Genomic DNA, 24895 nt, shown 5'->3' with positions numbered 1-24895 from the left:
TCTACAAATAGCCACCATATACCATTTATTCCAACCATCCCAAGAAAAGACAGAACTTACATACCTTTGGTTACGAGTACATAATTGTGAGTATATAATTTTCTCTCTGCTCTGAATGTAGCATCTCCTATTATAAATTTTAAGTACTGTTCTATGTACTCATTTAATTCAACAATTACAGAATGTGTACTCTGTGGTAAATCTGGCAGATCCTGTGCTCAGAGGAGAGACAGAGACAAACAGACACAGAGACAGAGATAGAGAGCGAGAGATAGATAGATGGATAGAAGGAACAAATGAACATAAACTTGCCTTTGCATGGGAAGCATCCAGTCTAGAAAGAAGGAAAGGCACAACAATGGAATGTATAGTTACAGTACAATGGTGTGGTAGACTGATTCCATGAAGGCAGCAGAGTTATGAGAGGCAGTAAACAAAAATAAATAAATAAATAAAGTATGTTCTCCTGGAGCAGCAAGTTTCCTTGATGTAATTTGGAAAAACTTTAATGTAGTATGGATATGCTCAAATAGAGTACAAATTTACATGAAAGATGTTACAAAAGACCTAAAATTTCATGGGTTATATTGAACAAGAATGATCGCCCAGAGTCAGAAGTAACAATAATATTACTAAGCAAAAGAGAAGCACTTTGAGTCAGAGGTGCTTGCAGAATGGAGCAAGTCACACCACTAATGGACTTTTCGGCTCCCAATCCAAACAGCTAGCCTTGGCCGGGCCAGCATTCAGTAAGGCATCACTGGGCAGAAACAGTATTAGGGCACTTCACTAATGCCAGCCTCCTTCTCCATAAGGCTGGTACTGGGGGCCTCAAACTGTACAGAACAAGTCTACCCAAAGACCTAGAAGCCTCAGCACTTGACTGAGAAGTCCTGAAGCCCTCCATTTTGAGTTCTAAAAAAAAAAAAATTATCTGTAGTAATACAAAGAAAGTCTAAGAAAGCAAAGAAATGGTTTACATTGGTTCCAATTCCTGCAAACATGCTGGTTAGCTGATTTCCTCTCCCTCAACATATCAGATGTGGAGAAGTTACACAGGAAGTACAGAGAAAAATATGAGAAACTGCTAGTTTAAGTAGGATCCACTTGAATCCGGTATGTGCAAATGGTGGCACTAGTCTAAACCAAGAGCCAGGAATCCATTAAAAACCAGAAAAGAAACTACTGAAGTTATGTTTTGCTTTTCTTGTATAATGGCATCAATGTGCGTGCAATGTAGGCTCTCATGTGCATTACTCAAGACATCTGGTCCTGAGACCTCTGGGAAATAATTAGGAACTAAGAAAAAGAGTTGCTTACAAGCTAACTCTCCTTGGCCGCTGCTTTATGTCCCCGTCTTCTCCAACACAAAGCCTAGATCTCCACAACTGTAATGTGAGGAAGGCCTCCTTCTAACACAGCTCTTTTTCCTCAAGAGAAACAGTTTAAAACGTGACCAGATGCCAGCATTATGGTGGCTGGGACAGGAGGATCACAGGTTCAATCCCAACCTGGAAAATTCAGCAAGCCCTATCTCAAAATTTTCAAAGGGTTGAGGATATAGCTCAGTATGAAGGAATGGATTCAATTCCCAATACAGCCAATTCTTATTGTCGGTATCAATAGAACTGATATAAACCTGAACCCCTCACAAAGCAAAATATCAAGCACCAATGAATGAATAAATGAAAAAACAAAATTTATTAGTCTTCTTGGGGTAACAAAGCATGATACCATAGGCCAGGTGGCTTAAAAGAATGGAAGACTATTTTCCCTCCTTCTGAGACTGGCACAATCATGGTGACAGCATGGTCAAAGCTAGAGTGGGTGCTCTTTTTGGCTTCTCACTGTATCATCTCATGACACAAAGAAGGGCAGAGCTCTCTGATGTTTTTCTTCACAAGAGCATTGCTCCCACTGGACCAGGGCCCTATCTTTATGATCTCTTATGTAACCCTAATTATCTTCCAAATGTCCCACCTCCTAATGCACATTTAGAGTCATATTTTTAACATATGAACTTCAGGGGATACAAACATTTGGTTCAGGGGATACAAACATTTATAAACCTGTGTTTATAAAACAAGTGAAATTTGGGCCTGAATGGTGGTGTATACCATTAGTCCTAGTTACTCAGGAGGCTGAGCCCAGTAGTGTGAGAACAGCTTAAGCAACCATATGAAAGATTAACACCATATAGATTAAGGACTTTAATATTAAAAAATGAGAAAAACTTAATGGAGAAGATGGGTATCTTTTGATTCTGGAGCAAGGAAATGTTTCTTAAATAAAATAAATGTAGCTATACTCAAATTATAAAGAATTCAATGTTAATTTTTTAAAAATCCCTTAAAAGGTAAAAATCCAACTTATAAGCCAGTTAAACAATTCATAATACATACAACTTGTAATGTTTTATTATCAACAACATATAAAGCATTAGCTTACACCATGAAAAAAAATGCTAGAACAAAAAATTAGACAAAAAAACAAAAAAAAATTTTTTAAAGGGGCTGGGGATTTAGCACAGTGGCTCAAACGCTTGCCTGGTAAGTGTGAGGTCATGAGTTCGATCTGCAGTATCCCCCCCAAAAATTAAGAGTCAAGACATTTCACACATAACTCATACACATAACTAATAAGTATATGAAAACACTGTTCAATATCACTGGAGACCAAGACAATTTAAAGCAAGATCACATCTGCCAGAAAAAAAGTACAAGACTTTAAAGTGAATTAAAAAAAAAAAAGAGTGAATGTCCTCCCTAGCTGATGCATCCACTTACTTTGTTTTTTAATTTTTCAAATCTAAGTTATAGAAAACTGATAATACTGTATATTATTCTTGCCTACAAAAAGCAACCCAGTTGGGTCCAGTGGGATGAAATTGATAATTGCCCAGCAGATAGACCAGTTTTATATCTATTTGAAAAATTACTTCAGCATTCTTTTCTACATATAAATGAGTATTTCTTTTAATTTTCCATTGAAATAGTTTTAATATCTTACCAGTTTCATTAATTAATGAGCTAAATAAAATAGTTGACAAGTGCTCATTTTATATCTATGAAAGCATTATGATTACATCCTCTCTTAAAACTCATCAACACCACACTTAGAATGGAACATTACTCACAGTGAAAAAAAACTCTGTAAACACAGAAGTGTCTTCAAACTGAAGACACTACCATACTTTCTGGTGAAAGACTGACAGCTCCACCCTGGTCCACTCTTAACACTGCTCAATAGTGCACTGATGGTTCTAGTGAGTAAAGTAGGGCATGGAGAAGAAATCACACATACAGACTAACATACATCAAACTGCCTTAACTTGCATACTCTTAATATGTACCTGCAAAGAAAAAAAATCACTAGATCTCTAGAACTAATAAAGGACAATGTATAACACTGAATTCTATTTTTATAGCAGTAATGAATATCTGGAATGAAGCATTTTTTTTAAATTTTGAAGAGGAAAAAACCCCCAAAATTTCAAAACAAGATACTAAGAAAGTAACAATGGTTAATACATTACATATTGTTATCTTTTTTTTTTTTTTTTTACATATTGTTATCTTTAAATTAATTCTTTGGACTGTAAGATATAATCCAAATGACAGTTTAATTTTTTTCCCTTTCCTATCTTTATTTCTTTTATTTCTCTTATCTCATTGCTCTGGCTAAAAGTTTACAGGACTATGTTGAATAGAGTGGAGAAAGTGAACATCTTTGTCTTGTTTCTTATTTTAGAATGAAAGCTTTCAATTTTTGTTCATTGTATGTATGACATTGGCTTTTGGTTTGCCTTTTTTTGATGAAGCTGGCTAAGGATTTGTCAATTTTATTTAATCTTTCAAAGAACCAACTTGTTGATTAACTGATTCTTTGTACTGTTTTTCTCTGATGAATTAATTTCTGCTCGACCTTTATAACTTCCTCCCTAGTATGAGCTTTTGGCATAGCCTGCTCTACTTTTTCAAGAATTCTGAGGTTCACCATTAAGTTGTTTAATTGTATTTGTTCTGCCTTCCTGAAACAGGTATTCACTGCTATAAATTTTCCTCTTAGGACTACTTTGTGTCCCATAAGTTCTAGTGTGCTGTACTGTTGTTGTTATCATTTAATTGTAGAAACTGCCTAGTTTTTTCTTTAATTTCATCGGTGACCCATTGGTTGTTGAGGGGAGTACTATTTAATTTCTATGTATTTATGAAGTTCTTGTGGTTTCTTTTGTCATTAATTTCCAATTTCACTGCACTTACTTAAGCATGTTCTATGCCAATGGTCTATTTTGGAAAATGTCCCGTGTGGGGCTGAGAAGAATGTATATTCTGATGTTATGGAGTGGAACACTGTAGATATCTACTAAGTCCATTTGTTTAAAAGTTTGGTTCAGTTCTAATAGTTCAATGCTGATTTTTTGTCCGGTTCATCTTTCTTTGTGATAGTGGAGTACTGAGCCCCCAAAAGAATTATATTAGTGTTTATTTGATTTTTCATGTCCCTTAATATTTCTTTCACATAGCTGGGTGCACTGGTATTCATTGCATATATATTTATAATTCTATATCTCTTGAATAAAGCATTTTAAAATGTCATTATGACAACATCAGACATGCAATGGAAACTAAAACAACATGGCTCTAAGACTCTAAAGACAACCGAAACAAGGGGAGAGAGAGTCAATATTCATAGGCTATTGCTCTCCTGAAATTGATCTATGGAGTGAACAGTTCAGGCTTCTCTGCAGAAAATGAAAAGCTGATCTTTAAATTTATAAGGGAAAGTTTATTCCAAAATTCACATGACAACATAAACAAACAGTCAGAACAAATCTTCTTTAAAAAACAAAATTAAAGAGGAGGTGGAGCAAAGATGGTGGATAGATAACACCTGGCTACAGAGGCTCCCTGAGATAGTCAACTTAAAATTCAACATAATACAGCATGGGGAGCCCAGAACAGAGGGAGATGAATTCTCTCATCCCAAGAAGAAACTAAAGGGAGAGGAACCAATCAAAACATACAGTCCCAGTGCTATTATTGGAACAGCTAAAGGTTCAGTGCTCCTGCTGCAGCAGGCGACTTACTGAGCCATCCAAGGTCCCCCTGCTTTGAGTCACTGGAGGCGCAGTCACACTGAGGTCGGGGGTCAGCCAGCCGAATGGAGAGCTGAGCTGGTGGGGAGCCTGTATCAACCTGTGGTGAGTGACAGGAGTGGAGCCATTCCACAGAAAGGGGGGCTTTGGCAGACAACATTCTGGGACCAGGAAGGACTGGCAAGTACAAAGGGCAGGAGTGACTTCAGTCAGTTGTTCCCTTCCTGAACGGGATTGGTGGAGTGAGCTAGGTCTGGGTCATGTGACCTGGCTGAGACCCAGTAGGTTATCCGAATCAATTCCCTATGGTGGTGGCGCACACTAACGCAATGAAAACTCAGAAGTTTAGCTGACCTAGAGGGGAGGCGGCACATAGTAATACAGCGTAGGCCTCAGCAGCTTGACTCACTAGCACACTGCAGTGGGAAAGGTCACCTAGCCAGCGTGCTCCAGAAGAATTGTAACCAACAAAGAAAGAAACAGGGGCCCCCTGGAAGAAACAAAAAAGATGGGAAGAGGAAGCAACAACAAAGAGTCCCCAGGTCCCAACCCTGAAAACATTGACCCAGGACAGGTAAATACAAAGGAGAATGAAGAACAGCAAACATGCAATATCAGACACAGCACCAGTGAACATAAAGAGATATCTTCGGGACCTCATAGATGAGTTCAAAAGGGAAATATTTAGCTAAGTAAAGCAAGATATAAGAAGATTAATAAAAGAGATGCTAAGCATGCCTCAAGCAGACACAGACAGAAGAAGGGAGGAACTCAAACAAAGGAGAGAACCATTTGATGAAGAATATAAACAAAATATAGAATACATGAAGCAGATTCAAAGAGATTACCAGGAAATTAAAAACTCTATGGAAAGATGGCAAATCTGCCTGAAAGAAACAAAGTGTAGATTATCCAAACTGGAGGAAAGTTTTGCAGTGTGGGACTATGAAAGGAAAAACTTTTTAAAAATAACAAGGAAAGAAACAATAACAATACAAAGACTAGAAAACAACAAGAGGACCTGCAACTTGAGAATAAAGCATGTGAATGAAGAAGCAAGGGTACAAGCAAAGGAACTATAAAGGCTATTCACAGAAATAATTAAGGAAAACTTCCCAAACACAGAAAAACGAAATGATACTCTGATGTATGAGGCATACAGAACTCCAGCCACCTACAGCCAAAACAGAGCTACACCCAGGCATATAATAATCAAGATCCCAGAAATTCAATATAAGAACAGAATATTAAAAGCTTTTAGAGACAAGAAACAGATCACCTATAAAGAAGACCCATCAGAATAATGGCAGACGTCTTGACACAAACCATTAAATCAAGAAGAGCCTGGAGTGAAATATTCTAAGCCCTGAAAGAAAATAACCTCCATTCCAGACTGATATACCCTGCTAAACTGTCTCTAGAAATTAACGGAGAAACAAGCTTCTAAGACAAAGAGGAACTTGGGAAATTTGCAATCACCAATCCAACTCTACAGAGAATACTGCAGGGCCTTCTAGAGAGAGAGAGAAAAGTACTAGGATTCCAGGAACAGTGGCAGGAGAGGCCTCAATGAATGGAGCAGAAAACAGAATGAAGAAGATAAGCAGACAACTGATCGCAAGGGGCTGGGGATTTAGCTCAGTGGCATAAGCACCTGCCTTGCAAGCAGGCGGTCGTGAGTTCGATCCCTAGTACCGATAAAAACTTAAAAAAATAAAAAAAAAAAAGGACAACTGATGGCAAAAAAAAAGAGCATGACAGAAATGAGGCAGAGAAGGTTGGTTATAATCTTTAATATAGATAGCCTTGATACACTAAATTAAAAAAAAGAACCACACGCAGAGTAGATCAGGAGGCAGGGTCCACCGAGATGCTATTGATAGGAAATATAATTAATATAAAAAGGAGTACATGGGCTGAAAATGAAATATGAGAAAACAATGCTCTATGTGACAGAGAACCACAGAGTAATAGGGTCAACTAGAACAGTATTTGTACATAGGTTGGAAAGACAGGCTTTAATAGGTAAAGGAATACAATTAGAGATCAAGCCCAGGAGAGAGACAATTCAGAACCAGTTAAGTAAATAGCAGATTGCCCTCCCACCCCCAATTTAAAACCAAGAGTCTTGGTCAGACCCAAAAATGCACAGTGTACCCTGGGGAAGTGAAAGCGTTAGAAAACAATGGCAGAAGATATTGTTAATAGTGTATCAAGAATTATAACCCACATTACTAGCACCACTCTGCATGGATAGATTTTATTCTGTCCCAGTTTGTCTACTTGCATTAGATTTGAGGACACAGCTATCCTAAAAACATCAGGATATAGCACAGTAATCATTTTTAATTTCCTATTAACTTAATCTGGAGCTCTATATGACTTATAATGTTTTATCATGACTGATTTTAGTTAAATCTGGTTTGTTTGATTGCTGTTTGGTATCGACAGATTTTATTCAAAACTGATATGATTGATAGTATCAAGTCTGAGAGTATAGGCAACTACACTGAAGATGACAAGACTCACTATGATACATATTCTGGTTTGATTACTGCCTGTTTTTGAAGTTTTATAATAAATACAAAGTTGTATTCTTATTAATACTGGTATGTACTGATATATTAAATTATACTATGTTTGATGATAGAGCCAATTCTATTGAAGATAACAAGAGACAACACAGGAACTATGGTAGAACTCCTTGTACAAGGGTCTTATATGTCTTTTTCGTTTCATGTGTTTATAGGAATATGTTTTGTTTTGGCTTGCTTTGTTTCTCCCTCTAATATAGAAAGGATAGAAATACATGCTAAGACTTATGCATGTGTAGAACCTATAAACAGTTTATGAGAACTGATCTTATGACATCTGATGAAGTGAACAAATACTTTGAAGAAAAACAGACAGTAAAGTGCCCAGTGCTGATCCTAGAGTGTCATAATGTGAAACCCAGCAATAGTATTATTCTTTGTTCAGAGTGACATTAGACACTAAGTTTTTGTTGGATAGTTGAACAGAACTATTTGCAGTCTCGCTGCTTGAATTCTCATTTTATATGTTTCACTTTTGTATCTTGAACAACTATTTGTAAAAGGACAGTATGTAAACATCAACTAGTGATTTCTTACTGTTTATTTTTTTCTCTGAATGTATCTACCCATTTTGTTTTCTTTAGTCTTTCTATATAAAAAAAATTAAGACAACATACTATCTGACTTGAGAATGTATTTAAAACCTATTATAATCAAGTCAAGGATTTAGCTCAGTGGTATAAGCATCTTCCTGGCCAGGGTAAGGTTGTGAGTTCAACTCCCGGTACCAAAAAATCAAAAGAAAAACAAAACAGAAAACTACTATAATCAAGACACTGTGGTACTGCCCCAAAGAAAAATTAATGTAATGGAAGTCAAACTCAGATTAACAAACCTCAACTGTTCAGTGGTTCCTTTTGGTGAGGGAAAAGATGTCAAGGAAGGAGTCCAAAGAAAGTTAAAAGGTAATAAAATGTCCTAAGTTTTACAGAAGAGTGATTACATGAGTATATACATTTGTCAAATCTCATTGAACTGTGTATTCAAACTCTGTCTGTAAAACTGAAAATTCTACTTCAGTTTTTAAAATTTCCTTAAAGGGTCATAAGAGATATTATGTTAGACCATTCAGTCAGCAATCTTACGAAGTCTGAAAAGTATTAAGTACTGGGGAAACAGGAAAACAACAAGCTTTCCTGTACACTGATGTTGAGGGCAAAACAAATGTAAAATGAATGAAACAATCCCTGGAAATAAGTCTTGTATGATTGTCTTAGCTTTACCATTTGTTACCCTTTAGTCCAGTAATTACATTTATAGACACATGCCCAAGAGAATCTCTTGTGCATGTGCTACAAGAGTGATACAGTAACGTTTCTTGGGGTACTATTGAAAAGACCAAACACAAGAAGAGCAAATATCTGAAAGCAAGAACTCACTTAAACTCCGACATACATTGAACATGATAATAAAAGATTATCACTTTCAAATATTTAAGTTCTAAAGATAACCCTGCTTTAACAAATACATATAATGATTTATTCAGTATGTACATATACCAAATTTCTCAACACAAACCCTCAAGTCTAAAAGAATTTGGAGTGAAGTATTTCAAGTCCTAAAAGAAAACAACTTCTAACTCAGACTGATGTACCTTGCTGTGAGGAGCAGCTGAAGCAGATAGATCACCTGTGGCGGCTGGAGCAAGGTCAGCCTCAAGAACACAGAATGCCTGAGGCAAGTCATATGAAAAGGCTGCTCTAGTTCGTGTAACACAGAGTGCCTGAGGCAAGACACATGAATAAGCTATTACACAGAGAAGTGTCACAAGACATTCAACCTCCCAAAGTATCAATAAATGCCCTGCAGCAATTGGACCTTCCTTCTGTCCTTCTCTTCCTTTTTTCCTTCCTTACTTTCCATCAGGAGAGAGGGCTCCATACAGCCTCCGTTTTCTGTATTCCAATTATTGTCCTTATTTCTCTGTCCTCTTACCATCCTCACTCTGGAACACTGAGAACTGTGCAGAATGTGGCACCCTGCAAACTATCTTTCAAAATTAATGGATAAATAAGATACTTTCATGACGGGGCTGGGGTTTAGCTCAGCCACATAAGCACCTGCCTTGAAAGCAGGCAGCTGTGAGTTCGATCCCCGGTACCGATAAAAAGGAAAAAGACAAAAAACAAAAAGATATTTTCATGACAAAGAACCCCTAGAGAAACTCATGACCACCAAACTAACACTAGAAAGGGTACTGGAAGATATTCTAAACAGAGATCAAAATAAACACAATTCCAAGAACAACAACAAAAAGAAACCAAATGAACAGAGGGGAAAATGGGGAATCAACAGTGTGAAAATAACATGACAAAGACAAGCCAATACATATCAGTTATAACCATCAATGAAAATGGCCTCAATTCACCAAACAAATCAGACTAGTAGAATGGATCAAGAAATAAGAGCCAACAATATGCTGTATGCAAGAAACACATTTAACTATAAAAAAAACTCATACATTAAAAGTCAAAGGACGGAAAACAATACTCCATGTGATGGGAACCCAGAAAAAAAGCAGGGGTTACAATTCAATTTGCAGACAATATGAACTTGAAACTAAGAATGATTACAAGGAATTTTTCCCCTAACATACTTGTTACACAGTATTGTTATGATTGCTATCATAAAGAGATAGCAATCATAAATTCATATGCATCACATATGGGAGCACCCAACTATATAAAACAAATATTAATAGACATGAAAATTCAAGCAATAACAAAATTGTAACAGGGGATCTTAGTACCCCACTGTCACAAAAAGGCAGATCAACTAGACAAAAAATCAGCAAATAACAGAACTGAACCAAACCTGTGAACAAATGCACTTAGTGTTTACATGGTACTCCACCCAACAACATCAGAATACACATTCTTCTCAGCGGCACACAGAACATTCTCTAAAATACACCATACACTAGCCCATGCATATTATTTGACCATAGTACAGTGAAATTGGAAATTAATGACAAAAGAAACTGCGAAACTCCATAACACATGGAATTTAAATAACACCCTCCTGAACAACCAGTAGGCCACAGGTGACATTAAAGAAGAAATTAAACAATATCTACCATCAAATAAAAATACAAGTACAACTGGTAAGTACCTGGAACCTGTGGGATGCAATGAAAGCATCCTAAGAGGGAAACTTATAGTGATGAATTCTCACATCAGGAAAATAGAATGAGCACAAATAAAGAACCTAATGCTGTGCTCAACCTTCTAGAAAAAATAGAGCAAATCAAACTCAAAGCCCATATAAGGGAGAAAATCATAAAGGATCAGAGAAGAAATTAATGCAACTGAGACTAAGAAAACAAAGAATTAATGAATCATAGAGCTAGTTCTTTCAAAGGATAAATAAAATTGATAAACTCCTAGCCAACCTTATAAAAAAAAAAGAAAATATTCAACTTCATGTAATAAAAAATAAAAAGGGAAAAATTGCTACATATGCTGTGGAAATTCAGAAGAAAATCAACAATATCTACCTCAAAATCTTTATTCACAAAGGATAGAAAACACAGAAGAGATGGCCAGATTCCTAGAAACATATGAATTACCAAAGCTGAATAAAGAAGACATGAAAATTCTGAATAACCCAGTATCAGTTAATGAAATTGAAAACTAATTAAAAACATACCAACAAAAAAAGCCCCAAGTTCTGATGCATTTACAGCTGAATTCTACAAGAAATTTAGAGAAGATTTAATGCCAATAATCCTGAAACTCTTTAATGAGGTTGAAAGGGAAGTAATACTCCCTAACTCATTCCTGGAGGCAAGTATTATTTGGATACCAAAAAGAGAAAGACTCAACCAAAACAAAAAAGAGAGAGAGAGACAGGGAGGCCAATCTCCCCAATAAACATAAGATGCAAAAATCCTTTATAAAATACTAGCAAACAGAATCCAGCAAATCATCAAGAAGATTACACACCATAACCAAGTGTGATTCACCCCAGGAATGCTGGGATGATTCAACATATGCAAATTAATAAATGTAATACACCATATCACCAGAGTCAAAGACAAAAACTATATATATATATATATATATATATATATATATTTTTTTTTTTTTTTTTTTTTTTTTTTTTTGGTACTAGGGATCGAACTCATGACCTCACGCTTGACAGACAGGTGCTTATGCCACTGAGCTAAATCCCCAGCCCCTATATGATGATTTCAATAGATGCAGAAAAAACTTTTGATAAAAGTCCAACTCTCATTCATGATAAAAACCTTGCAGAAAATTGGAATAGATAGTTTTTACCACAATCTGATAAAGTCATCTGTGACAACCCAACAACCAACATCATATTAAAAGGACAAAATTGAAAGCTCTCTAAAATCAGAAATAAGACAAAGATATCCACTATCACTATTGCTGTTCAATACAGTTCTGGAAACATTAGTCAGAGCACTTAGACAAGAGAGAGAAACAAAAAAGAATAAAGATAGGAAAGGAAGAAGTTAAACTATCACTATTCCCAAATAATATGATACTCTACACAAAAGAACCCAAAACCTCCACCAAAAGACTTCTAGATTTAACAAGAAAATTCAGCAACACAGCTGGATACAAAGTCAACACTCAAAAATCAATAGCATTCCTGTAAACAAACAACAAACTCACTGAGAGAAACATTAGGGAAACTGCAACCTTCACAATAGCATCCAAAAAAAGAATAAATACTTAGAAATCACTTTAACAATGGAAGTAAAAGATCTATACATTGAAAACTGCAGCACTCTGAAAAAGGAGATTGAAGAAGATATCAGAAAATGGAAAGATATCCTTTGCACATGGATAGGAAAAACCAACATTGTGAAAATGGCCATACTACCAAAACTGTTATACAGATTTAATGCAATCCAATCAAAATACCATTAGCACACCTCACAGAATTAGAGAAAACATTCCTAAAATTTGTTTGGAAACAGACCTAGAACAGCAAAACCAATCCTGGCAACAAAGGCAAGGCAAGAGGCATCATCACACAATACCTTTGAAATTACATTACAAAGCTACTGGGATAAAATCTGCATAGTACTGTTAAAAAAATTAAAAAAAAAAAAAAAAAACCTGAGTATCAACTGAACAGATTAGAAGAGGTAGACACAACTGCAGACAAACTTGTTCACCTTATCTTTGACAAATATGTTCACAGGAAGAAAAAAATAGTCTCTAATAAATGGTTCTGGAAAAACTGACTTTTCACATGCTAAAGACTAAAACTAGACCCATCTGTATCACCATACACTGAAGTCAAAATAGGTCAAAGAGCTAAATATTAAAACAGAAACACTAAATATAATGGGAAAAAAAGTAGAAATTTTGAAGACATGTGGGGAAGGCAGAGTGTTCATGAACAAAACCCAAACTGCATGGGAAGTACTTCAGAATCAACAATGGAGATCTCCTCTTAATAAAAAGGTTTTGGCACATCACAAGAAATCATCAGCAGAGTGGAAAAAAATTCCACCGAGTGGGGAGAATTTTAGTTAAATGTCCCTCAAAGGACTTCTATCTAGAATATATAAAGAACTGAAAAACATCAGGCCCCCAAATTCAAAGACCCATTCCAAAAATGGGCACCTGAGATGAATATGTACTTCTCAAATAAGAGATACAAATGACAAATAAATATATGAAAAAAATGTTCAACATCATTGGTCATTTGAGAATTGCAAATTAAAACAACACTGAGATTCCATCTCATCCCAGAAAGAACAGCCATCATCAAGGAACCAACCAATAACAAATACTAGTGGGGCTATGGAGAAAAAGGAACTCTTCTCCACTGTGAGTAAGAGGGTAGACTGATGCAACCACAGTAGAAATCATTGTAGCGATTCTCAAAAAACTAGGATTAGAGATCCTATTCAACCCAGCTATTCCCTTTCTGGATATTTTCCCAAAAGAAATGAAAATATCATACCACAATGATATACGTACACCCATGTTTGTAGCTGTGCAACTTGTAAAAGCTACATCTTGGAAACAACCCAAATGTCTACCAACTGAGGAATGGATAAAAAAAGATATCATACAATACATATTTATACAATAGAGCACTACCCAGCTACAAAGAAGGTTAAATTCAAGGCTTTTATAGTAAATGTATGCAATTAGGGATCATACTCTTAAGTGAAATGAATCAGACTCATGCGTGTAAACACTGTATTGTCTCCACAGTGTAAGTAACTGAAAGAGTAAATAAGATCCAAAGTCTACAACAGATGTCATGAAAGGGAAATAAACTGCTTAAAAGGGAAGAATAACTAGGATGGGGGGAAGGAACAAAGAAGGGAAAAGAATGTGTGTATATATATATATAATATATATATATATTTTTTTTTTCACACACATACAGTTTTATCCATTTCTCATCAAGAAATTAACCAATAACAAATACTAGTAGGGCTGTGGAGAAAAAGAATATATTCATCTGTATGTACATATATATATATATACACACACAAGATAGTTAAGATAATTCACTAATTTCTTTTACTTCATTTTAAAGAAATGGTTTGTGCTTATATTGTTTAAGCAATTTTTCATGCCTGTATCTTGTAATCTAAGCAACTACTTTGACGATAACAATATACAATATATTAATCATTGTTAATTTCCTTTAATCTTGTCATGAAATTCTCTATCATTATTTTTATTGGTTTAAAATTTTTTAAAACTCTCTCTCTCTCTCTCTCTCTCTCTCTCTAGATACTGGTAGTTTCTTCTGAAAATAGAGACAGAGAACCTAAAGTGAAAAGTTTTCAATCCTTTCATACTATCTCAACTTCTGATCATGTTCATGTTTTATGTTTCAATTTACATGGGGGGAAAGGAAAAAAAGATCCCTGAAAACTTTTGTATTTCCAGTAAGCAACCTTTCTCATGCCCCATGCAGTTAATCCAAACCTTTACAACTTCCCTCAAATCCTGTATCTTAGCTCTTTTTCCTACAACACTGCCAACCACAGGGCTGTCAAGTTGAAGACCTAGCTTTCCTCTCAAGAGGAAAGTGAAACTCCATTTCCAAAGCGCTCACAAATTCATCTCTAGATGCCTCCAAAGGAGTCCCTGCCCTCAGAAGAATGAAGCCATTCCAGGAAAATAGTGCCTCATACCAATTGCAGGATTGTGCAGGGAACCTGTTCTCTCTTTTATCCCATAACTTTGCTCTTCCCTGGTCAGACACACACACACATTCAGATCTCTCCTATATCAAAAATTATGCTATGATCCTCTCTATGTCGTACCCTAAATTTGTTTTTTCCACTCACAGCTAAATTTACAAGTATTGGCCAGAATATATAGAAATTGTACAATGGGTATGAACCTTGAAAACTTTATGCTGTGTGAAGGAAATCACAGACCACATACTATATACATACTATACTACTAATTTATGTGAAATGTCCAAAATAATCTAACTAGAGAGACAGCTAGTAGATTAGTAACTGGCAGACACTAAGGAGGCAGGAACAAGTAGTGACTGCTAATGAGGACTTTTAAGAGTGATTGCAGTAATGGTTATATTCCCCCTGTAAATAAAGTCCACTAGATTATATACCTTAAACAGGTGAATTTTATGATGTAAATTGTTTCTCAGTAAAGCTATCATATGAACGTACCATGTCTAGGACTCTATGACATGGGAAAAGAACAGATGATAATGCTCTGTGAAACAGTCTGCAAAATATTAGTTAAGCCAAGTGCAGACACTGGAAGGATTCTAAAAACTGACTGACATGTTGATATTTTTCTTTTAGGGAAAAAAATGCTGTGTTGACAGTGACAAGAATGGCTGGCAGAGCAACTGGGCTCCAAGTGGAAAGACCAAATGAGAGACTTACAATGGTCCATTTAAAAAAAAAAAACTTTTTTTTTTTTTAGTAAAAAAGAAAAAACAGAACTTGAGCCAAGACAGCTAAGAAAAGGAAACCAACTATAATTTTACCTCTACAGAAGAATGCTATTTATAGAAGCTTTCTATAAAATGGAAACTTCATATAAAAACCAACTATTAACATACTAATAGGTGTACCTTTTTTACATAGACCTCAGAAATCGAAATTCATAGAAAGCAATCAAGTCTAAGAGTAGAATGGTAGAAAACTCACTAACTGGCCCATTAAAATAGCAGTTTTTAAAATCTATTAAACTTAACAAACCAAAGATTTGTCTTTAAGAATATCAGATTATAATGTCTTTATTCTTCTCAAATGTTGTCAAAGAACAGTAGTGTAAACTCAATTCTTGAATATTAAAAAATAGAAACATTTTCACTGAAGTGTTTTATTGCTAGAATCAGCTTAACTTCTTCTAGTCACATTCCCCTCAAATGAATAGCGTTTAGATAGACAAATATTTGTTTCCTATTAAAACTCTCAGAGGAAAAGACATTAAGAGTTGCCTTAAAGTTTTCAGAAACATTTCTTTTTCATTATAAAATATATTTTAAAAGGCAAATGGATCCATGAAATATCTCACCTTAGGTTTTCTGACAAATCACAATGGTCTATAGCACAAATTCTAAGTTAGACAGATATCTGAATTGAACAGGGAGAAAAAAATGACATGGCCAATATTATTAAATGTCTAAGTGATTATTTAAATAAATTAGAATATTAAACAGTATATCAAAATAGCTTATGACTCATGGGAGAATTATACAATGAAGAAATTGCTTGAATACATGGAACTCTGCAGTATCTGTTATATTTATGTATGCAGTTTCAAAACAGGTAAAATTAATCTTAAATCATAGAGAGCAGATCAATGATTATGTAAGCCATAGGCTACATGGAAGAATTGACTGAAAAGGGCTTAAGAAATGCTTTTAGCAGTGATGGAAATGTTTTGTACCCTGATTTACTGTAGTTATCAAGAGGATGTATATGTTCATCAAAATTCATCAAATACAGGCAGATGTGGTAGCAAGTGATTGAAATCCCAATTACTCAGGAGGCTAAAGCAGGAGGATCTCAAGTTCAAGGCCAACCTAGGCAACACAGTAAAAAAATTTTAGAAAAAAAATTTTAAAAACCTTATCAAACTGTGCTGTACACAAATTTTATTTTATTAAATTTGATTTTAGATATAAAAATGTTTGACAAGAAAATGCTCATCTATTAACTTTGTTATGTAAAATACATTTTCACAGAAAAAGAACAGGAACATGTACAATGTTCATAGTTCTCTACCTTGCACAGGAAATAGATAATTTTAATTTTTTAATAGGTTCTGTGCTTTCAAAATGCTTTAACTAGGCATGAATTTTTATGTTTTATTTGATATTTTACTGGGAACTAGTGCTTGAAGCCTAGAATCAGTCTGAGATTTTCATAATGTATTAATTTAATACTTATTGCATATCTTCATGTACAAACAGCATTCTGAATGGTACAGGGTTTGATGCCTCTGCACTTGGGTGTTTCCTCAAACTTCAGCAAGATCTGCCTCTCAAATGACCCCTGTATACAGTGAATGTGCCAATATCACCAGTCTGCAAACCACATGTCTTCACAGCCTTTATACTGGAAACTGATAGTTTGTGAAGAATTATTTGCATTAATGATTGTTTACCTAATACTGAAAATAAGCTTAAATTCACTACAGTGTTTAATACAGAATACATAAAACCTTCTGATTTTATTCTAACATATGAACATGTTTACAAGGATTATGTGCATTGACAACTATCTACTTGAGTTTTGCACATTTATTTACTGACAGGATTAAAATTTCTGCACCCTACCCGCTCCTGGTACTCAGGACCAAACCCATGGGTTCACATAAGTTCCCTGCCAGTTTGAAACAGTCTCACTAAATTGCCCAGTCTGACTTAGACTTTACAATTCTTCTGAGTAGCTGGGATTATAGGATAGCCTGGTTTAAAGATTAAAGGCTTTTACTGTTATAAAAATAGGCAAAGAGGGGCCAAAGCTCAGCGGCATAAGGGTGAGGTCATGAGTTCAATCCCCGGTACCAAAAAAAAAAGGGCAAAGAGTTTAAAACTCCAAAAAGCTGTGGAAAAATATGAACAAAACACAGAAAGTGATAAATTGGACAATAAATTAAACAAAGAGAAGCAAGAAATATTGGAAAAATCAAATACAAATCAAACATTCAAGAAAAAAAGACTTCCAGAAAATGGCAAGAATGATAAGATTAAGTGTATTAAAAGAAAGCAGAGGTAGGAGGATTAATGGCAATGACTTTTACTGTAATTAAAAATTTTTAAACACACATTTTTATGTATCTCACAGATGTGGACCAAAAAATTCTAATTCAGAAATGATTTTGAGAAGATGATTACTATAAGTAAATCACTAGCTGATTATCACAATTAATATGATGGTTTTTTTCCAAGTTTGATGTTTGGACTCATTCAAAAAACATTCAATTTTTCATAATTATAATAAAATACAAAGAAAGTACATTATTTCTACCAATAATCATTAAGATTGGTAGAACAATATGGATCAGTGAGAATACAATCTCTCTAGTTGAATAATAGTCTCAGATATCAGGAATTTTTTAAGGCACTCAAAAATGGAAGTCTGCAACGCAAAATTATCAAAACTAGAGGAAAGCAAATAAATGGATAATTCTCAGTAAGTGTCATTTCCTTGACACTTAAAAAAATATAACCAGTGAAAATATAGACTGATAGGAAAATGCCATCACCAAACATGTATGAGTTTTTAAATTCTAGAAACCTTAAGTTCATAATAAGGACTCCAATCAATCAATTCAAGAATCAAACTATCGCCTGGAGACCAAATTCAGCCTATAGCTTGCTTTTATCTGGCCTTGAATTAAGACTGCTTCCTACATTTTTTAAAGACTATACACCAATAAATAAGAATGTACAACAGAGGCATTCTGTGGCCACAAAGCTTCAAATATTAATTATCTGGCTCTTTACAAAATGTTTGGTGACCTCTAAACTAAACAATTCATAAACAGATGAAATAGGTCATGGTGGTGGCTCTGCTCCAGAGGTTTAAATGTGTACCATGATATCATGGTATTTTAGAAGCGGAAGGAAACTCTAGGATCATTTTTCTCCCCATACATTACTAAAGAACTAAGACCCAGAGATTTCTGTATTCCAGGGCAACCGTGTCCTGGGCCCCATGCCCTTTCAAATCCTGTCAGAGGTTCCCTTCTCCACTAATGGAGCAAACTGCAATAACAGTGAGGCACAGGAAAGCAAGTAAACATACTCTCCAACACTCCACTGAGCCACTTTTATACACAACTAATCAACAAAACAAAGACAGTCAGCTCAGCATCAAGGGTCATCTTCTATATTCCCAGCTTTATCTTCCTCTATTCTACTCACAAAAACCCCTTACTAAGCAAATGAACTTACTTTAGCATTACTGAAAAAGCCCCTTATTCTTTTTATCCTAAGAACTTCAGTTCATGAAGTTCCTCTCTAATAGACAAGCCCCTCCCTTATCTAGCTCTTGCAAATCCTTACCATCCTTCACAGAAATTCAACACTGAAGTTCAACACTGATGATATCTTCAAGAAGTTTACAATCCACAAAGAAACACATAACATGAAAGGAAAAAATATCCTGAAAGTTCAGGTACACAATACAGACAACAAAAAAATATCCCAAAAGCTGTAACAAACAAAATGGTAGAAATACCAAGGAGTAAAATATCACCCCTGGTGGAAATGTTTAGCTACAGCTTTAGAAAAGACTGAGTACGATGCTAAAAGCACAGAGAACAAAATGGCATTCCAGGCAGTGGAAATGGAATGAGTAAGGATACAAAAGGAACAAGTTGTTATGAGAGAGATTTTTACTGCCTTTTTGCTCTAGATTTGATTACAACCAAATAATATGATGAAATACAGAGTGCTCTTAATTTCTATTTTTCTTTTGGTGCTAGTGATTGGACCTGAGATTTCCATGTTCTCTACCAATGCGCTAAATTCCCAACCCCAAAATGCCCTTAATTTCTAAGGTGCTTTGCCCACTCCTAACAATGAATAGGAAGTTACACCAACCAGAGATCTTAATATGTTAATTTGGTGCTCAATGTTCAAACTAGGTGGTCTTCTCCTAAGTAGATTTTCAGATAGCCTTTGGGAACATAAAAATACAACACTGCAAAACCAAATGCGAATTCAGTGCAGTTTAGGTTGAATTCTGTCTTTTCATAACACCCAATTCTCTTTTGACCAAAAAAGGCTCAGAAATTTTCACTTGCTCATTATTTTGGTTTCTTTTATTCCAGGGACAGCAATGGGTCAATATTTACTCCAAATCCAGATGCTATCTAAATACCTGCAAAATTAAAAATATTTGAATATATGTTTCACTGAAAGTATTCCTTTTCTTCATTTATAATTATACAGAGTAATAATAAATCAAAGTAACACTAATTTAAAGTGTGGTAAAATGAAGTTATCAACTCCTTAAACTATTTTAAAACTCTCTTTGAAATAACTTTTAGCAAGTAAATCAAACCTTTACTGTTGCCTGAACATACTTTACTGTTGTCTAAATATACACAAACAAGACAGTCATTTTTACTAAATATAGCTTATGAGAGGAAAAATTACATAATTTGATACTAAGAAAAATGCCATTTGTTCACCTTTGCATTTCACACAATTCCAAACACAGAGTGGGTGCTTTCAAGTCATTCACTGAGCTGGACAGTCAGAAAGCAAATGTTATTTCTGCTCTCCATATGACTTCCCTATATTTCAAAGGTGTGAGTCACCAACTCTGGCAATAAGGCCAGAACTTATACCACTACAAATGCTTGACATATTTCAAGAGCTTTCTCAAATGAGAAGAAATGCATTTCCTAATTCCATAAGCATAAGACGATACATTGTTTCACTGCTGTCAATTTACTATATTTAGATGGCTTTGAATTGGATTATTCGTGCATGTACAAATAGAACCTTGACGAGGTCCACAGACTTGCTACTGACAATCTAGAAACAAAAGCCACTATTCAGATAAAAGATGACATGCTACCAGAATCTGACAGGCTGGTAATTTACTGCATTTTCTGCACATCTGAATTTATAGGCCTCAATAGCCATTAAGCAAAATTAGTTTCATGATGTCAGCCAAAAGCCTCGTGGGCAACACTTTTATGTCGTTGAAAAAACTACCATGATCTTCAATCTGTTTGAATCTGTGTATGCTCATTAGAAGCTTCTCAGTGAATCAGGAGAGAAATTTTAATTGTATTCCTGCTCTGTAAATTCCTACACCTCCTCTTTTTCTCATGTCTAAAATAATTCAGATATAACGTAAGAAACAGTATCAAACATTACATCAATTCTCTATCCAAAATGGAGCAATTTCTAAGACATAAATATGATCTCAATACATATTTATCTAACTTATAAATCAAGTATTGGAATAACACATCATCTTCTACTATTCCTACTTATTAATCTCTGAATCTGCTATATGCTCTTGTGCACTTATGCCTTTGCAAATGTTACTTTCCCCTCTGTTTGTTTAGAATTTCCTCTTCAAAGCTATGGCAAATTTCTACTCCTTAAAAAAAATCTCACCTGGTTTTCCAAAAAGGACTCATGCAACTTCTGCTCTACCTTTTACACACTTCCACTAAGTACTTCTCCAACAATATTCTATCTCTTACAGAGAATTCTAAACTCTCCACAGAAATGACTAAACACCTCTTAGCAGTAATATTTAGATGGTACACAGCAGCATATATTAAAGTCAAGTGCTGATCTACTTTTGTAATATACTCTGTTGAACTGTCCCTGCCTTAAATTTCATCAGTTCTAAGGAACCTGCTGGTGGCCTAATCTATCACCATTAAAGCCTAGCAACTAAACAGGAAAGCTTGATACAGAATAAAGAAGGGAGAGAACCTTTAAGACCAAATCTAGTGCTTCAACTCTTTGTCAAAAGAACTGAAGATATACCAGCTGTACCAGCGGCCCAAAGTCACAGTTATGCAAACAACAAAGAAAGCAGCAAGAAAGATCCTGATCCTTAAGTACTAGAGAAGAAAAAATGGGCATGTTTTCCTGTTTTCTATGATTGCTTTCAACCGCTGATAAAATGAGTGCTAAACTTGACAATGTAGACAAAAACCTTCAATGTGATACTTTACAGAGCATATGATTCAAACATATTTTTCTTTATGTTAAAGTTCCAACTGGGCACATTAGCGCTCACTTGTAATCCCAGAAAGACTACAAATTCATGGCTAGGTTGAGCAAATTCATGACTAGGTTGAGCAACTTAGCAAGACCCTCCCTCAAAATTAATAAATAAATTAGGTGTGTGGCACACACCTGTAATCTCAGCACTCTGGGAGGCTGAGACAAAAGTTCAAGCCCACCCTGAACAATTTAGCAATTTAGCCAGACCTTGTCCCAAAAATAACAACAATAAATAAAAACAAAATTTCTGTGAAACCAAAATCTCCACAACAGGACCACAGTGACCAGTGAATGCAAGCTGGTGTCTTGTTCAGGAAGAAAGGTATCACTAAGAATGAGCACAGTGATTAACTCAAGCAGAGAGAAAAATGTAATAATGAGAAGAATCAGTTAATCTTAAATGGCATGTCTAATTACAGATTTTGCTAGAGGCTTCAGATACTTCTAATTAATTTTACTTAGTATATTAATTATAATTAGAACACTATGAGGAATTTTCTGATTGTAGGAATTTACCTTGTATGTAAAATCTAAGTTTAAATTAGCATTATAATTTAATAAGTGTTTGATAATGTATAATAATTTTGAAAGTCATTGATAAAATATGTTACACATTAAAATCAAGTTACTCAAAACCCTATGAAAGAAGTGACAGCATGACAATCGTCTTAGCTTACTGTCCAGCAAAGAACTTATCCTCCAGTCATAATGTCAGGAATTTTAGAGAGACATAAAATTAAAATGTTAAAAATAATGATAGAATAGCTGCAAAAATAAAAGCATATCTAATTTCAACACTGTCCCTTTAATCTATAATAAAACAATGCTATGCTATATGTTAATACAAAATTCTAGACAGTGATAAAATCTCAACCAAAAAGTATCATGTATTTATTTATGAGAAATTAAAGAAGACGACCTTCATCTCTTTATTAAATTAGAAAATTAGAATTTAGATCACAATATATCTTAATTATAATGAAAGCTCACTTCTTTAATCTTTGAAGCAATGTTACAAAAAATCTTGACTATTAATACTATTCTACCATATGAATTCAAACAGAAAGCATATTCAAAGAATAGGCAATAGTGCCTGAAGCTATCATTTATTGTATACCTACACATCCCGTTAGACAGAATGTAAGGTTCTTTATACACACTATTAAATTTTACTGCCTATACAAGGTAGGCAGTATCATCTTTACTTTCCTAATAATGAACCGATACTAGATAATAACATTGCAAAGGTCAATTAGAAAGTGGCAGAATAAAGATGCAAACTTATAACTGACTACTTCATAGCCCTGTGCTGGGTTCAGCACCCCACTGACCAACAATGCGATCAAAGCAAGCCAAGGGAGCAGAGAAGATTCGTAGTATATCAGCTATTATTCTACATGGGTAAACTTAGGGCTACAACCCACTGTAGATAAGACGATCTAGAAATCTAAGGCAACAACACAACTTAGTAATCATGACCCAGATATGAGAAGTCAAGGACACTGTTAACTAAGAAGCTATAATAAAATTCTATCTTCATTAAACTCACTTCAATATAAATGACAAAATTACTAAAGAGTTGCAAAAGTAGTTGAATTCAATCAGGGCAAATGATTAAAAACAAAAGAAAGCGTAACTAAGAGAACTAAAAAATAACTTTCCTCCAACTTTCATGAATACACATAATAAATTAAGCAAAAAAAATGCTGTTGATTTTTAAAAAAGCAGGCACTTTGAATCATTGAGAAACAAATGAACTACATAAACTGCTATGTAAAAAAAAAATCACTACATAGCTAACAAAGGCATACAACAAGCATTTGACAAGCAAATTAATAACTTAAATGGCCAGGAATGGTAGCACATGCCTGCAATCCCACCTACTCAGGAGACTAAGACAGGAAGATCACAAATCTGAGGCTAGCCTGGGCTACTTGCAAGAATCTGAAAAATTAAAAAAACAAACATAAAAAGAGGTGAGGATATAGTTCAATGTGCTATGTGTGGCAAAATACAGTATGGGGTAGGTACCTAGATAAATGAAGATTAAAAGTGAAAATGAGGAAGGGAAAAATGGAAGACAACCTTTCTCCAAGATTCTTCTCACTAACATGTACAGGTTAAACAACCTTGATTTGAAAATCCTAAATCCAAAATGTTCTAAAATTCAAAATTTTTTGCGTACCAACACAACACAGGTGGAAAGTTTTATACCTCACTTCCTATTGACAAGTCATAGACAAATACAATGAACTGCAACTGCTGTATTAAAATTACCTTCAGACTCATATAAGATATGTATAAAACAAATGAATTCTGTGTTCAGCTTTGGGTCCCATCCCCAATATGTGTGTGTGTGTGTGTGTGTGTGTGTGTGTGTGTATCTCAAAATCTGAAAAAAAATCCAAACTCCAAAACACTTTTAGTTCTAGGCATTTCAGAAAAGGATACTCAACCTACAGCACTTGCTCTAGAAGTTCTATTGGTTTTATCAAAGACAGCTTTTTCCTTGCACAATAGTGGCTATGAGACTGGGCAAGTTAAAACTAGGGTGGCTACTTCTTCCTCTTTCCACTATACCAGACAACTAGCCTATAATTTGAATGTACTATTATCTTAGATGTGAGTTAAAAAAAAATTGCCTGCCATACTTCTTAAAACTATCAGTTTGTAGGAATGCACTGATTCTGTATAAGAACACTATGTACGATGCATGCAAATTAAACAAGCAAATTTGTAATTTTTATTTCACTCGTGAAAATACTAGCCATGTAACAGTTTTTTGAAGCACTACAGTTTTTAGTGAACTATCAAAAGAATATCTACCTTTCTTTGGTATATATGGATTATGTAATGCATAAGTAAAGGCTAAATGAAAGAGACCACAGAAATTCTTGCCTCTTATAGAATAAGGAATTCAATAGTCCAGCCAAGAATCTATTTCAAGCTATAATTTATGCAATTGCAAATCACATTTAATTACAGCTACCTG

The 24895-nt window shown here is 34.8% G+C and overlaps 1 protein-coding gene across 12 annotated transcripts in view; it reads right to left on the bottom strand.

Moving 5' to 3' along the window:
• Positions 1 to 24895, bottom strand: part of Peak1 (pseudopodium enriched atypical kinase 1) — a 305892-nt gene that overhangs the window by 241038 nt on the left and 39959 nt on the right. The gene's annotated exons all lie outside the window — the stretch shown is intronic.

Source organism: Cavia porcellus, unplaced genomic scaffold, assembly GCF_034190915.1.
Source record: "Cavia porcellus strain 051 isolate PalLab524CR breed Dunkin Hartley unplaced genomic scaffold, mCavPor4.1 scaffold_38, whole genome shotgun sequence".
Taxonomy (NCBI): domain Eukaryota; kingdom Metazoa; phylum Chordata; class Mammalia; order Rodentia; family Caviidae; genus Cavia; species Cavia porcellus.
The sequence above is the reverse complement of the archived record's forward strand: the minus strand, read 5'-3'. Positions and strand labels throughout refer to the sequence as shown.